This window comes from Hypanus sabinus, chromosome 5 (genome assembly GCF_030144855.1).
Source record: "Hypanus sabinus isolate sHypSab1 chromosome 5, sHypSab1.hap1, whole genome shotgun sequence".
Lineage (NCBI taxonomy): Eukaryota > Metazoa > Chordata > Chondrichthyes > Myliobatiformes > Dasyatidae > Hypanus > Hypanus sabinus.
Genome location: NC_082710.1, coordinates 54798148 through 54811134, shown reverse-complemented (window position 1 = coordinate 54811134; position 12987 = coordinate 54798148).

The following is a 12987-nucleotide window of genomic DNA, read 5'->3' as shown; positions in this document are numbered from 1 at the left end:
TTAGCTTATTACTCTGAACTGAAATTTCTTCACCATGCCTCTACTGAAAATGTAGCTGTAATCTTGAAGCTGTTTAATTATTTACAATTAGATTCTAAAGTGCCAAGTTGTTTAGAAATTATATTCTGGTAATTAATATTCAGTGATTTTAGGCCTTCTCCCAAAGATTGTTGTACCTAGCTATATATTCAACTAACACAACAAGAAACATCCACATATTTTCTGTGCACTGTTTTAAAAACATTGTTACCCTAGACAACAAAGATTTTGCTTCCTGAATATATTTAGGTGCTTCTAATGGATTTTTGGGCTGCTGGTCATGAAAATCACCATGAAATTTTCCAATCACGCATTTTTTAAAAATCACCTGTATTTCTGATTTCAATTCATAATTTAAGTCAATTGAAATGTTGCCCACATGTAAGCTGAAAAGTTCTCTATCTTGTCCAGGCACGCCTGGGTATGCTTAGGCAGAGCAGATGCTGCATCGTAGGACAGTTTGCAGAAAGGCTATAAATGCATCACTCTCACACACACACAGTTCTGTACATTGTGTTTACATGTATATCGGTTTGCTGTCACATTGATGCATATGCTCTATGTGCATAGCATATTGCGTGTACTCATTGTAATAAAGTAACTGTATTTTCAGAAGTAGTTGTGATAGCAAAATGTCTTGCCAATGTTGCAACAGCTGCAATACTTTCTGTTATATTTGTGGTGAGTACACACTTGAGTCTCGAAGACAGAGCATTACTCCTCTTCTTAAGAAAGCTTATGCCCTCAGCTTTGGGTGTAAAACTGGCAAACAAGACAAAGCCTGGGCTCCATACATTTGTTGATCTTAGAGCTTGGCTCAGAGGTACTCGGGAGTCAATGCCGTTCCCTGTCCTGATGAGAGGAGAAGGACCATGTGAAGGACTGCTACTTCTGTCTGACTGATGTGTCTAGTTTCTCTACTAAAAACAAGAAATCCATTGAATATCACAGTCTCCCTTCAGCTACGAGACCTGTGCTGCACAATGGAGAAAATGGCTTGGAAGGCCTTCAAGCATGTTGTTGAAAATTTTCTTGACAACTACAGAGCACCAAACCACATGAAGCTGGTAGACAACATGCTTCAAGCGAACAACACCATGTCACTAAAGCTTCATTTTCCACATTTCCATTTGGACTTCTTCCTTGCAAATCTTGGCATTGTCAATGAAGAGCATGGTGAAGGGTTTCATCAAGATATTGCAGTCATGGAGAAATGGTATCAGGGCAACTGGAATCCATCAATGCTGGCTGATTATTTTTGGGCACTTAAGCATAAAGCCTCAGACACTGTGTACAAATGAAAATCATCAATAAAATTTTTAGCCAGCACTATTATGCAATTAAACACATTATACTCAATAAAAGTTGATCCCTTGTTTCTGCAAATTCCCATGTGATACACGTAATCTGAAATGACATTTCTGTTTGGCTTCATAACCACAAAAAATTCTGAGGAATTAACACTTTCAAAAAAAATTTGATGTCCAGTGTTATTACTTTCCTTTTAATGTCAGATAGTTAAATCAAATTAATATTTTGTTTATTTTACAATATAGAAGATTTAACTATTTGTCACTTAAAGCAACGTAGTAATTAAACACTATTTTGTATATTGAAATATACAAAATAGTGTTTTTCTAACAACAGTAGTGGATTGAGTTCTGCCCAGGACTACAAGCATTGTTATTGTCCTTTAAGGATGTCTTTTGGCAACAAAATTTATCATAGCAATATGTATTAAAGGAAATAATACATCCTAAAGGAAACATCGTCCTTGAGAGAATGGTTTTGTACTTACATTTATTATAAACACTAATTAAAGATGATTGTTCATACATATGTTGCATTGTCTGTTTTACATATACTGTATTTAATATGCCCTGAAATATATTGTTTAAAAAACCAGAGAACTAAGAATGTTAATGCAATATTCCTAATTTAAGCTTGAACATTTCACATAATAAGATTATAAAGACTCTTGTAAATTTATATAGCTGCATTGCAGAAAGCATTCTGATTGGTTTCATTGCAGCTTAGCATGGGGCCTCCAATTCACAGGATGACAAGAGACTGTTCAGAGGGTTGCAGATTCAACTAGTTCCATCATGGGCACTGCCCTCCCTGCCACTGAGGATATCTTCAAAAGGCAGTGCCTCAAGAAGTTACCAAGGACCCTCACCATCCGGGACATAGCCTTTTCTCATTACTACCACCGGGAAGGAGGTACAGAAGCCTGAAAACCCAGAGTTAACAATTTAAGAACTGCTTCTTCCTCTACATCATCAGATTTCTGGACATTCCACAGACCCATGAACACTTCTGACTCATTCCTATTTTAGAACTATTTATTAATTTTGTAATTTATAGTAATTTTATGTCTGCACTGTACTGCAGCCACAAACAAAACATTTCACAACATATGAGTGATAACAACCCGAATCCTGATTCTGAAGATTCATTCTTCATTCGGGAGTTTGCTTTCTCATTGCATCTCTACTGTTGTCTATGGGCTCTAATGAGGCAATAAGGTACTGGTTTCCAGCCTCCGAACATTCACTGAGTTTGGGGTTTGAAGCAGGAAGAACAATTCTGACTTGGAAACCTTGAGGTCAGGATGTTTATTATTTGAGGATTGTTTTGATTCCTGACGGCGAAGTCAGCATAATGTGATAGCTTGGCTTCTCATCTGATGAAAGATTTCTCTGTGACAGGAAGCAGCTGAGGATTGCTTAAGTTTTGTAGCTTTTGGGGTGTCACGAGTGGGGTGGAGCCCCACAGTCACTACCATGTGTTCTATTTCAGACTGCACATTTTCTTAAGATCTTTAGCTCATTCACAGAGAATAGGTTAGTGATCAATATCCTCAGTAAACCCACAGACTCCAGCTACCAAATTTCACCTCATCTCACTCTTCTTTTTGTCTGGACATCACTTCTTTCTTCTGGTGTGTCCATCTCTGTTGCATCTGTTCTGTTGATGAGACTTTTCAACACCTTGCTATGAAGATAAATTCCTTTCTCCTCAATTCTTATGTTGATTATTTCATCATCAATGGGACTGTCAACCACACCTCCTCTTACACTTCTGCTCCCATCCCATCTTCTTCTAGTGTAAGGTTCCCTTTGTCCTCACCTTCTTCCCCATCAATTGGTCATCTGTATTTTCCACCACATCAATGGGATTTCACCACCAGACACATCTTCCCTTTCCCTATCTTTCAACAATGCAAAGGGTATATTCCCTTTGGCACCCAGATTGCCGTTTCAACTCCAGCAACCACTCCAATTGTGATCAAGGGTCATTAACACTGACCCTATCACACTTTCCATGGGTGCTGCCAAACTTCTCTCCCACTATTTCTGTATTTGTTTGGCTACAGCTGCCCAGAAATTAGATTTTGTCCAATTGTGGGTTAAAACACAGATACATTTGAGCCAAAATGGATTCCCTTAAAAGAAAAATCCAAAAGCAGTCAAGGACATTTGAAATAGCTTAAGGTGGTTTGCAGCCAGAAAGAAGCTTTTGAAACAGGAAAGATGAAGTTCCCAATGGGATCTCACTCAGTTCAGCACAACCATTGACTCAGCTAGGAGAATGGTCAGAGAAGGTCAGAAGCCTTTCACCACGCTCCCCTTGGCAATCATCAGCAGAATCAGAATCAAGTTTAATATCACCAGCATATATTGTGAAATTTGTCGTCTTTATGGCAGCAGTACAATGCAGTACCAATTAATAGAGAAGACAACAATGAATTGCAATAAGTATATACATAATAAATAGTTCAACTAAATATGTAGTACAATAATAGAAATAAAAAAGTAGTGAGGTAGTGTTCATGGGTTCAATGTCCATCCAGAAATCGGGTGGCGGAGGGGAAGAAACTCTGAACAGTTGAATATGTGCCTTTGGGCTTTTGTACCTCCTTTCTGATAGAAGCAGAGAGGACAGGGCATGTCCTGGGTGATGGCGGACTTTAGTGATGGATGCCACCTTTTTGAGGCATCACTCCTTGAAGTTGTCCTGGATACTACAGAGGTTAGTGCCCATGATGGAGCTAACAACTCACTGCAGCTTATTTCAATCCTGTGCAGTAGCTCCGCATACCAGACGGTGGTTCAACCAGTTAGAATACTCTCCATGGTACATCTGTAAGTGTCTTTGGTAACATACCAAATCTCCTCAAACTCCTAATGAAATATAGCTGCTGTCATGCCTTCTCTATAGCTGCATCAATATGTTGGGGCCCAGGATAGATCCTCAGAAAATTTGGCACCCACAAACTTAATATTACTCACTCTTTCCACTTCTGATCCCTCTATGAGGACTGATGTGTATTTCCTCGACTTACCCTTTTCTGTACTTTGGTCTTACTGACATCGACTACAAGGTTATTGTTGTGACACTACTTAACTATCTTACTTCTGTATGCTCTCCTGTCACCATCTGAAACTCTGCTAACAATAGCAGAATCACAGAAATGGAGTGAGCACAGAAGTCCTTACTCAATGCATGCCTGGAGGTAGACATTGTTGAGCACATGGAGGTAGATCCTGTGTGCTCAATGCCCAGTAAAGGGGAGCAGGAGACCTGGGAGGGCCACTATTAGAAAGATTGATAGAAGATTAGGGTTGTCAGCACTTGGACCAATGTTGGTGCTATCCACATACCTTGGGTATAGTTCGATAAGGAGGTGGGATTTACAAATATACTGATCTTTTTATCCTGTCCTGATCATGTTGGGCAGAGTTAATTGAGTATGTTAAACCATTATTTCTAAGAGCTGTGGTTTTAAGTATATACGCTCATTAACAAAATGTTGTGAATGTAACTTGACAAGGCATGAAGAGATAGTTGCCTAAAGTGAGAGATTAACAAGACCAGGAGCAGGAGAATCAATATTTCAGCACTGACCATTTAAAGTGTGTCTGTTAAGGCCAAGAATATTTGGGTAAGATTATTTGTTAATTGTTACATTACTTGAGAATTAAAAACTTCTTAACAACTACCACCTGTGGAACCAGAGGAGCCAACACATTTGACCACTGTTATATCACCAACATGAACACTCACCGTGCCATCCCACGGCCGCAATTTGGAAAGTCCGATTGCCTGGCTGTACTTCTACTCCCAACGTTCGCACAGAGACTAAAGACTACAAGATCAATGGTGAGAACCAAGATGTATGGTCAAGGGAGGACGAGTGGCACTTACTGGACTGCTTTGTATTGGTGGACTGGACAACATTCAGGGATTCATCTTTGAAGTTACATGAATATACCACAGTTGTCATGACATTTTTTCAAGACCCATGTGGATGAGTGTGTGCCTTTGAGAACATATTGGACACACCCAAACCAAAAAGCCATGGATGAACCGGGGGTTCATATTTTTCTGAGGGCTGGGTTTGTGACAGAGAAGACTGGTGGTCCAGAATGATACAAGACGACCAGGTACAACCTATGGAAGGCTATTTTAAGAGTGAGAAAACAATTCTGATTGAAGTTAGAGATGGAATCAAATTCATATTAGCTTTGCTAAGGTTTGTAGGCCATTATTTCCTACAAGGTGAAACCTAATGTCATGAATGGCTGTAATACTTCACTCTCGATGAGCTCAATGAATTTTGGGCACTCTGAAAGGGAGAGTAAAACTTCACCTGCAGGAACCCCTGCAGCATCTGGTGACCCTGTGATCTTTATCTCAGAGGCTGTTGTCAGAACATCTCTCAAGTGGATGAACACTGCCAAGGTGGGGCACTAGAAACTGGCAAAGTCTTCAAGTTTTCAGTCTCTCACTGCTGTCGTCAGAGGTTCACACCTGCTTCAAAAGCGCGATAATTGTACCAGTGCCCATGAAGAGTGGGGGTAACGATATAGTCCCAACCGCACCAACTTCTGAGGTTTAGATGCTCTAACTCTCTGGAATATGGATAGCTGGCATGGCCCCTTTAATGATTCAGGACTGACCCGCTAATTGCCAGCAATGTTTTGGCACCAGGATTTAAATATTTAAGGAGCATCTGAATGGAAGTCCAGTGCTCTCTTGTCAGTTCTACTTGGATTATCATCTCGTGTCTAGTTTAGTATTCTGTTCTCGTTTCAGTCTCGCATCGTATCTCAATTCCAGCTTCAGATACTCCATTGCTCGGATCCAACCATCCTCGCCTAGGTCTCTCATCACAGTATGATTAAGGCAGAAGTGGACCCAGTGGGGTATCAGAGTCTCTTATTCGCTGTGGCAGCCACCGTGAGAGGATTTCTATGTAGAGCCTGGAGATACGTTACCTCCAGGTTGCCGTGTGCCAACTTTTGCAAGGGGGAGGCCAAAATCGCTCAGGTGAGGCTTTTGATCCCTCTGCAGAGCAAATACATATTTTGACCCTGGAGAGCTTCGACGGAGATCCTGGTTCTTGCAGCAGCTTCCTTACTCACTTCTCACGGGTGTTTGAACTCCAGCTGTCTCATTTCACTTCAGAGTGTGGAAAGGTGGCCTTCGTTATCTCTCTCCTGACAGGGAGAGCCCTGGCCTGGGCCACCGCACATTGGGAACAGAGGTCGGCAGAATTGGAGGAATTCATGCCCGTCATGAGGAAGGTGATCCATCATCCCACCGGAACAAGCCGAGTCTCGGACTGGCTGATGATGTGTCAGGGCAGATGGTCAGTGGCCGACTACGCTATCGAGTTTCAGACTTTGGCCCAAGAGCGTGGCTGGAACGGTGAAGCCTTGGCCACTTTATATTGCCACGGACTCCTGGATGCCCTTACTTTGGGAGAGCCATCACAGGATTTGTGGTTTCTGATCAACCTGTCCAACCACCTTGATAATCCTCTGGTGGAGCGAAGGTGGGACTACATCTAGTTCAAATAGCCCGAGCCAGGCCTCCCTCAACACATTGCAGTTCAACTCCCTGATCTTGGACACTGACCAGCCCGTATCCTGTTGAGCCTATGAAAATCGGCTGCACAAGACTCTCCGCCGATGGCGTGTCCTGGTGTCGGAGTTGAGATGGTTGCTATTACTGCAGGGAAGCAGGTAACCTGTGGGCTGAATGTCTGAAGCTGCAGCCATTGGAGGAACAGCTAAGACTGGTTAGTGTTGGGGGGACTGTGACAGTAGCCACGACCACTCTCAACCCCACAGCTTCTGGTGTCACGCTGAAGGCTGAGATCCCCTGGGGTAAGAACTGAAGAGAGCTCCCTGCTTTTGTGGACTCTGGAGGAGCTGGTAATTTCTTGGACTTGGGGAACACATGTTGGCTCAATATAACGCTGCAGGAGTTAAGCCCGTCCATCCCTGCAACTGTCTTGGATGGCTGTCCACTAGGTTCTGGGCAGATCCAGCAGCAGATATTGGTTTCATGGATGAGGATTGAGGATCATGTGGAGGACATTAGTTTCTACATCATCAATTTGCCTCTCATTCCCATGACTTTTGGACACCCTTGGCTGTCCTAGCATAAACCTTCCATGTACTGGAAGGAAGGAAGGATCATGATTGGTTCAGTCTTTGCAAAAGGGTATGTTTCCAACATGGTGTTCTGACCCCCAGACTCTCCCGAGACAAATGACCGACCAGGGAACAGACTTCAGTTCGAGGTAACCTGAAGCCTTCTGGAGACCCAGTCCTGCCCTTGAGGACAGACAAACTGGCTCCGGCCAACAAGACTATGCGATTCCCAACTCTGTCTAGTCGCGGGCGTGCAGAGATAAGGGTATCCCTGATTCAGGAGCAAACGAAGGAGGTGCCCAAGCAGTCTGGAACTCTAACAGCTCAGCCTAACATATTCAGTCACCAGGTCCCGACTACAGGAAAGACTGCTAAACACAGTACCTTGGAGTCTGGTTCCTGGGGCACAAGGGTCACTTTTAATATCTCATTGGCATCGTCTGAGGATATGGACGATGATTTGGACTCTGATTTGTCCACTGTTTCAATGAAAGAGTCTAGTGAACCTAGGGAGGAGACTGAAGTCTGTTGAATCAACCCTGTCAGCCAAAGAGCCTCAGGAATAGTCCTCGAAAAAAGCTTTGGAGTTAATTGAAACACCAAAACCAGGCTAAATCCCTTCTATCTACAAGGAGTTGGAAAAGGCCTTCAGCAAGGGAATGATCTCAACTCTTCCACTGCACTGACCCTATGACGGTGCTTTAGATCCACTGCCCTGGTTCTTGACCTTCACGGGGTCGAGTGTACCCACACTCATGCCCAGAGAGAAGCGCCAAGGAGGAGTATATAAAGGAGGTTCCTGACATGGGATTCATTTGGCCCTCCACCTCACCAGCCGGTCAGAGATTGGCCACAACCACCCAATGTGAAACAGCTTCAGCTCAGTGGCGGCTCCGCTTACAGCTCCAACTAAGAGATCCATGTGCCCTTTAGATTGGGCTGCTTTCGCAGAGCTCAAACAGTGGCTCATGACAGCTCCCATTTTGGTTGGACCTTCCCTTCCTCATGGAGGTGGATGCCTTGGGCATTGGAGTGGGTTCAGTGCTGTTTCAATGGACACCTTTAGACAATAAACTGCACCCGTGTTCATCCTTCTCCAGGCAGCTACCCCCGGCAGAGGTGAGGTATGACATAGGGAAAAGAGAACTGCTCATGGTCAATTTGACTTCAGAGGAATGGCATCACTGGCTTGAGGGGGCCTAGAACCCTTTTATCGTTTAGACAAAATCTTCTGAATTTTACTTTAGACTGAATTTAGCCTTCAGTTTAGACTGAATTCTTGGCAGGCCAGGTGGTTTCTTTTCTTTAACTGCTTTAATTTCGTCCTGACCTATCAACCGGGGCCAATGAGAAAAGAAGCCAGATACCGCGTCCTGTCAGTTTGATGAACCTGAACGAGAGAAGCAGCCTACCACTATTTTCCCCAAAGCCAAGGAGATAGCACCATTTCATTGGGGAATTGACACACCAGTTCGCAAGGTCCAGGCACAAGCAGAGATTCTCAAGAATGGTCCTCTGGGTTGGCTGTTCGTCTCAAATTCCGTCCGGTATCGGGTACTTCAGTGGGTATATGCATCGAGAATGACCGCGCACCCAGGGGTTGCCAGGACCCCCATGTTCATCAAGAAAAGATACTGGTGGCTTGGAGTGGCAAGAAAGATCCAACAATATTTGCAAACGTGTGAGGTATGTGCTCAGAACAAGGAACCCCACAGCCAATCTCAAGGGCTCCTTCACCCTCTGCCTGTTCTGGACAGACCATGGGTGCACATCTCCATTGAATTTGTCCCGGGACTTTCTACTTCCAAGGGTAAGACCGTCATCATGGTAATTGATGACTGTTTTTTGAAGGCCTGCAGATTCCTCACCTACCATCTGTGGCAGAGACGGCCAGAATTGTTCTGCACCAGGTTTTCAGGATCCATGGTTTTCCGGTGGACATTGTGTTGGATCACAGTCCACATTTCGAATCATGTTTTTGGAGAGTGTTTTGTAAGCTGATTGGAGAAATAGCGAGTCTTTTGTTCGTGTTTCACCCACAGTCCGACGACCAGATGGAGCAGGTGAACCAAGATTTGAAACAAACCCTAAGATGCCTGGCCTCAGAAAGACTGGACGAGTGGTGCAACCATTTGGTGTGAGCAGAGGTCGCCCACAATACTTTACAGTATTTGGTGCACGGGATGTATCCATTCAAATGACAATTTGGCTATTCTCTATTACTCTGCCCTGAACAGAGTTGGGGTACCCGTGGCTAAAGATCTCCTCTGATGCTACAAGCAGAAATGGATGAGTGCAATGGAGATTTTGTTGTCCTTTTGCTGGAAGGCTGAAGTAAAGGATAACCACAAGAGAAGACAGGAACCAGATCTGCAGCCTGGGCAACAGTACTGATTGTCTACCCAGGAACTGCCTCGATGGGTGGAGTCTAGGAAATTGATGCCCAAATTCATTGGACCCTTTAAGGTTCTCAAAAAAAGTAAATCTGTTGGCTCACACCTTGCAGCTCCCCAAGACCCTCAAGATCATCCCACTTCCCATATTTCCAAATTAAAACCTGTGAAAACCAGCCTTTTAGCCCCACCACCATCAGTCCTGCCACCTCCCAGGTTTGTCAATGGGGAATAGGCCTTCATCGTGAGAAGAACTTTGGGTTCACAAGCTTGGACAGACTACCATCTGTGGCAGAGAAGGTCGAAAGTGTTCTGCACCAGGTCTTCAGGATCCACGGCTTTCCAGTGGACATTGTGTTGGATCGCTGTCCACAATTCACATTGTGGACCTGGGAAGGATTCGGACCTGAGGGATGGCGCTGGGTTCCTGTAAGGGTCATCTTGGATTCAGCTCTTGTCCACAACCACCATCACTACCTCTGAGCAACTAGTGCTGTCAGGAGTCAGCCATAGGGGAGGCGTCCAGTTACAATGCACATCCAGACGTGCCATCTTCCAGGGTTTGGATGCTCTAACTCTCCAGAATATGGCATGGCCTCTAAGGATTCAGCGCCATCCCGCTAATTGGCAGCCATGTTTTGGCACCAGGATTTCAATATTCGGAGGCTCAGTGATGAATCATCGGCTCTACTTGGATTACTGCCTAGCATCTAATTTAATATTCTGTTCTCATTTGAGTATTGCATCATGTCTCAATTCCAGCCTCAGATACTCGAGCACTTGGGTCCAACCATCCTTGCCTAGGTCTCTTGTCACACAGGGTAAGCTGCCTCAATGACTGTCGCAGAGCTGCTCTCACATTTACTGCGATTGAGAGGTTGGTCATGGCCAGAGTCAATTCTTGCCTAAGCAGGAACTGGATCTGCTGCAATTTGCCTATTGCCACAGTAAGTTTACAGATGATACAATATCACTGGTTCTCCACTCAACCTTGGATCACCTGAACAATAGCAACAACGATATCAGGCTGCTGTTTATTGATTACAACTCAGTGTTCAACATCATCATACCCTCAATACTTATCAATTTCATCCAAACCACATGCCTCTGTACCTCCCTCTGCAAATGGATCCTTGACTTCCTGAATCGAGAGACCAAAGTCAGTGCAGATCGGAAATAACATCTCCTCAGTGATATCAACACTAGTGCAACTCAGGCATAAGTGCTCACTCATGACTGTGTGGCCAGGCACACAGCTCAACCACCATCTATAACTTTGCCAATGGCACACCAATTGTTGGCAGCATTTCAGACGTGATGCAGGAGTGAGAAAGATCAGCTGGTTGAATGGTGTTGAAATAACAACCTTACACTCAACCAAGGAATGGATCATGGACTTCAGGAAGAGGAAATCAAAGGAAAACACACCAGTCCTTAGAGGGATCAACAGTGGAAAGGGTGAGTAGTTTCATGTTCCTGGTGTCAACATCCCTGAAGATCTGTTCTGGACTCAACATACTAATGCAACCACAGAGAAAGCATGACAGTGGCTATATTTCATTAAAAGTTTGTGGAGACTTGATATGTCATCAAAGACTTCTACAAATGTTTACAGCTGTACCATGGAGAGCATTCCAACTGGGGCATCAGCATCTGCAATGGAGGACCGCTGCACAAGATCAGAAAAATTTGCAGAAAACCGCAAACTTAACCAATTCCATCATGAGTCCTAGACACTTCCCCCCCCCCCCCCCCCAAGCATCCAGGACATCTTCGAAAGGCAACGCCTCAAAATGTCAGCACTCATCGCTAAGGACCATTGCACCCAGGATATGCCCTCTACTCATTGCTAGCATCAAGGTGGTCACATGGGAGCCTGAAGACACACACTCAATGGTATAGGAACAGCTTCTTCCTCTCTGAAAGGAGAATGAACCCATGTATACTCTCTCACTTATTTTTACTTTCTCTTTGCACTACTTATTTAATTATATATATATATATATATATATATTTCTTGTGGTAATTTATAGTTTTTTTATTATTATGTATTGCAATATACTGTTGCCATAAAACAACAATTTCATGACATGCTGCTAGAGGTTAGCATGACACTATTACAGCTCGGGGTGTCGGAGTTCAGAGTTCATATCTAGCGTCCTCTGTAAGGAGTTTGTATTTTCTCCCTGTGGGATACATGGCTTTTCTCCAGGTGCTCCGGTTTCTTTCCACAGTCCAAAGATGTACCGATTTGTAGGTTAATTGGTCATTGTAAATTGACCTTTAATTAGGATACGGTTAAAGTGGGGTTGCTGGGTGGCATGGTTCAAAGGGCAGATTCCGCGCTGTATTGCCAAATAAATAAATAAACAATAAAGCTGACTCTGTTTCTGTTGGCTGTGAAGATTCATATGATCTGTAGGTTACAAGGTACCTAAAGAGCATGGGTCTGGTGGTGCCAATAAAGATCACAAATATGATAAGATCATTCTTATCAGAATTGTTTTATTACAGCTATTTATATCAACTGAATAACACAGGGCTCATTCAGGATTTGTTTACGACCCACTGTGTGGCCAGCAATCTCAGTAGTTATAGGGGGTGAGTATTTCTAAGAATGGTACCCACACTTAGATCTCTTTAGGTCAATGACAAAGTACCAGAAGACACGGCGGAGAGCTGAATGATCCAGCCTTCTGAAGGAAGGCCTGAGCCAGCCCGCAGGATGTTTTAGATCTGTGGATTGTAGTGGGATTGAACCATGGGCTGGTGAGATAGGCCCGAAGAGGGAGAAGTTGTTATGTTGCTGTAGTAAGTGCAGCCACCGCGATGTCACAGAGGTCTTGCTCTGTGTGCTGTAACCAGGGCACCCAGCGACAAATTGCCAGAATTGACATAGAAGGGGAGAGGAGATAATTTATTACAGCTGTGGCTTCTCAGGCCATATTTGGCAGTGGTGTCCTAACAACATCATAATACCATAAGACATAAGAGCAAAATTAGGCCTTTCGGTCCTAAAAAGGGAAGAAGGCGCAAGTGTCACCCACCATGCAGGCAGAAACCACAGTAGTATGCTCTCTGTTCAAGTTGACTGCAGACCAAATTAT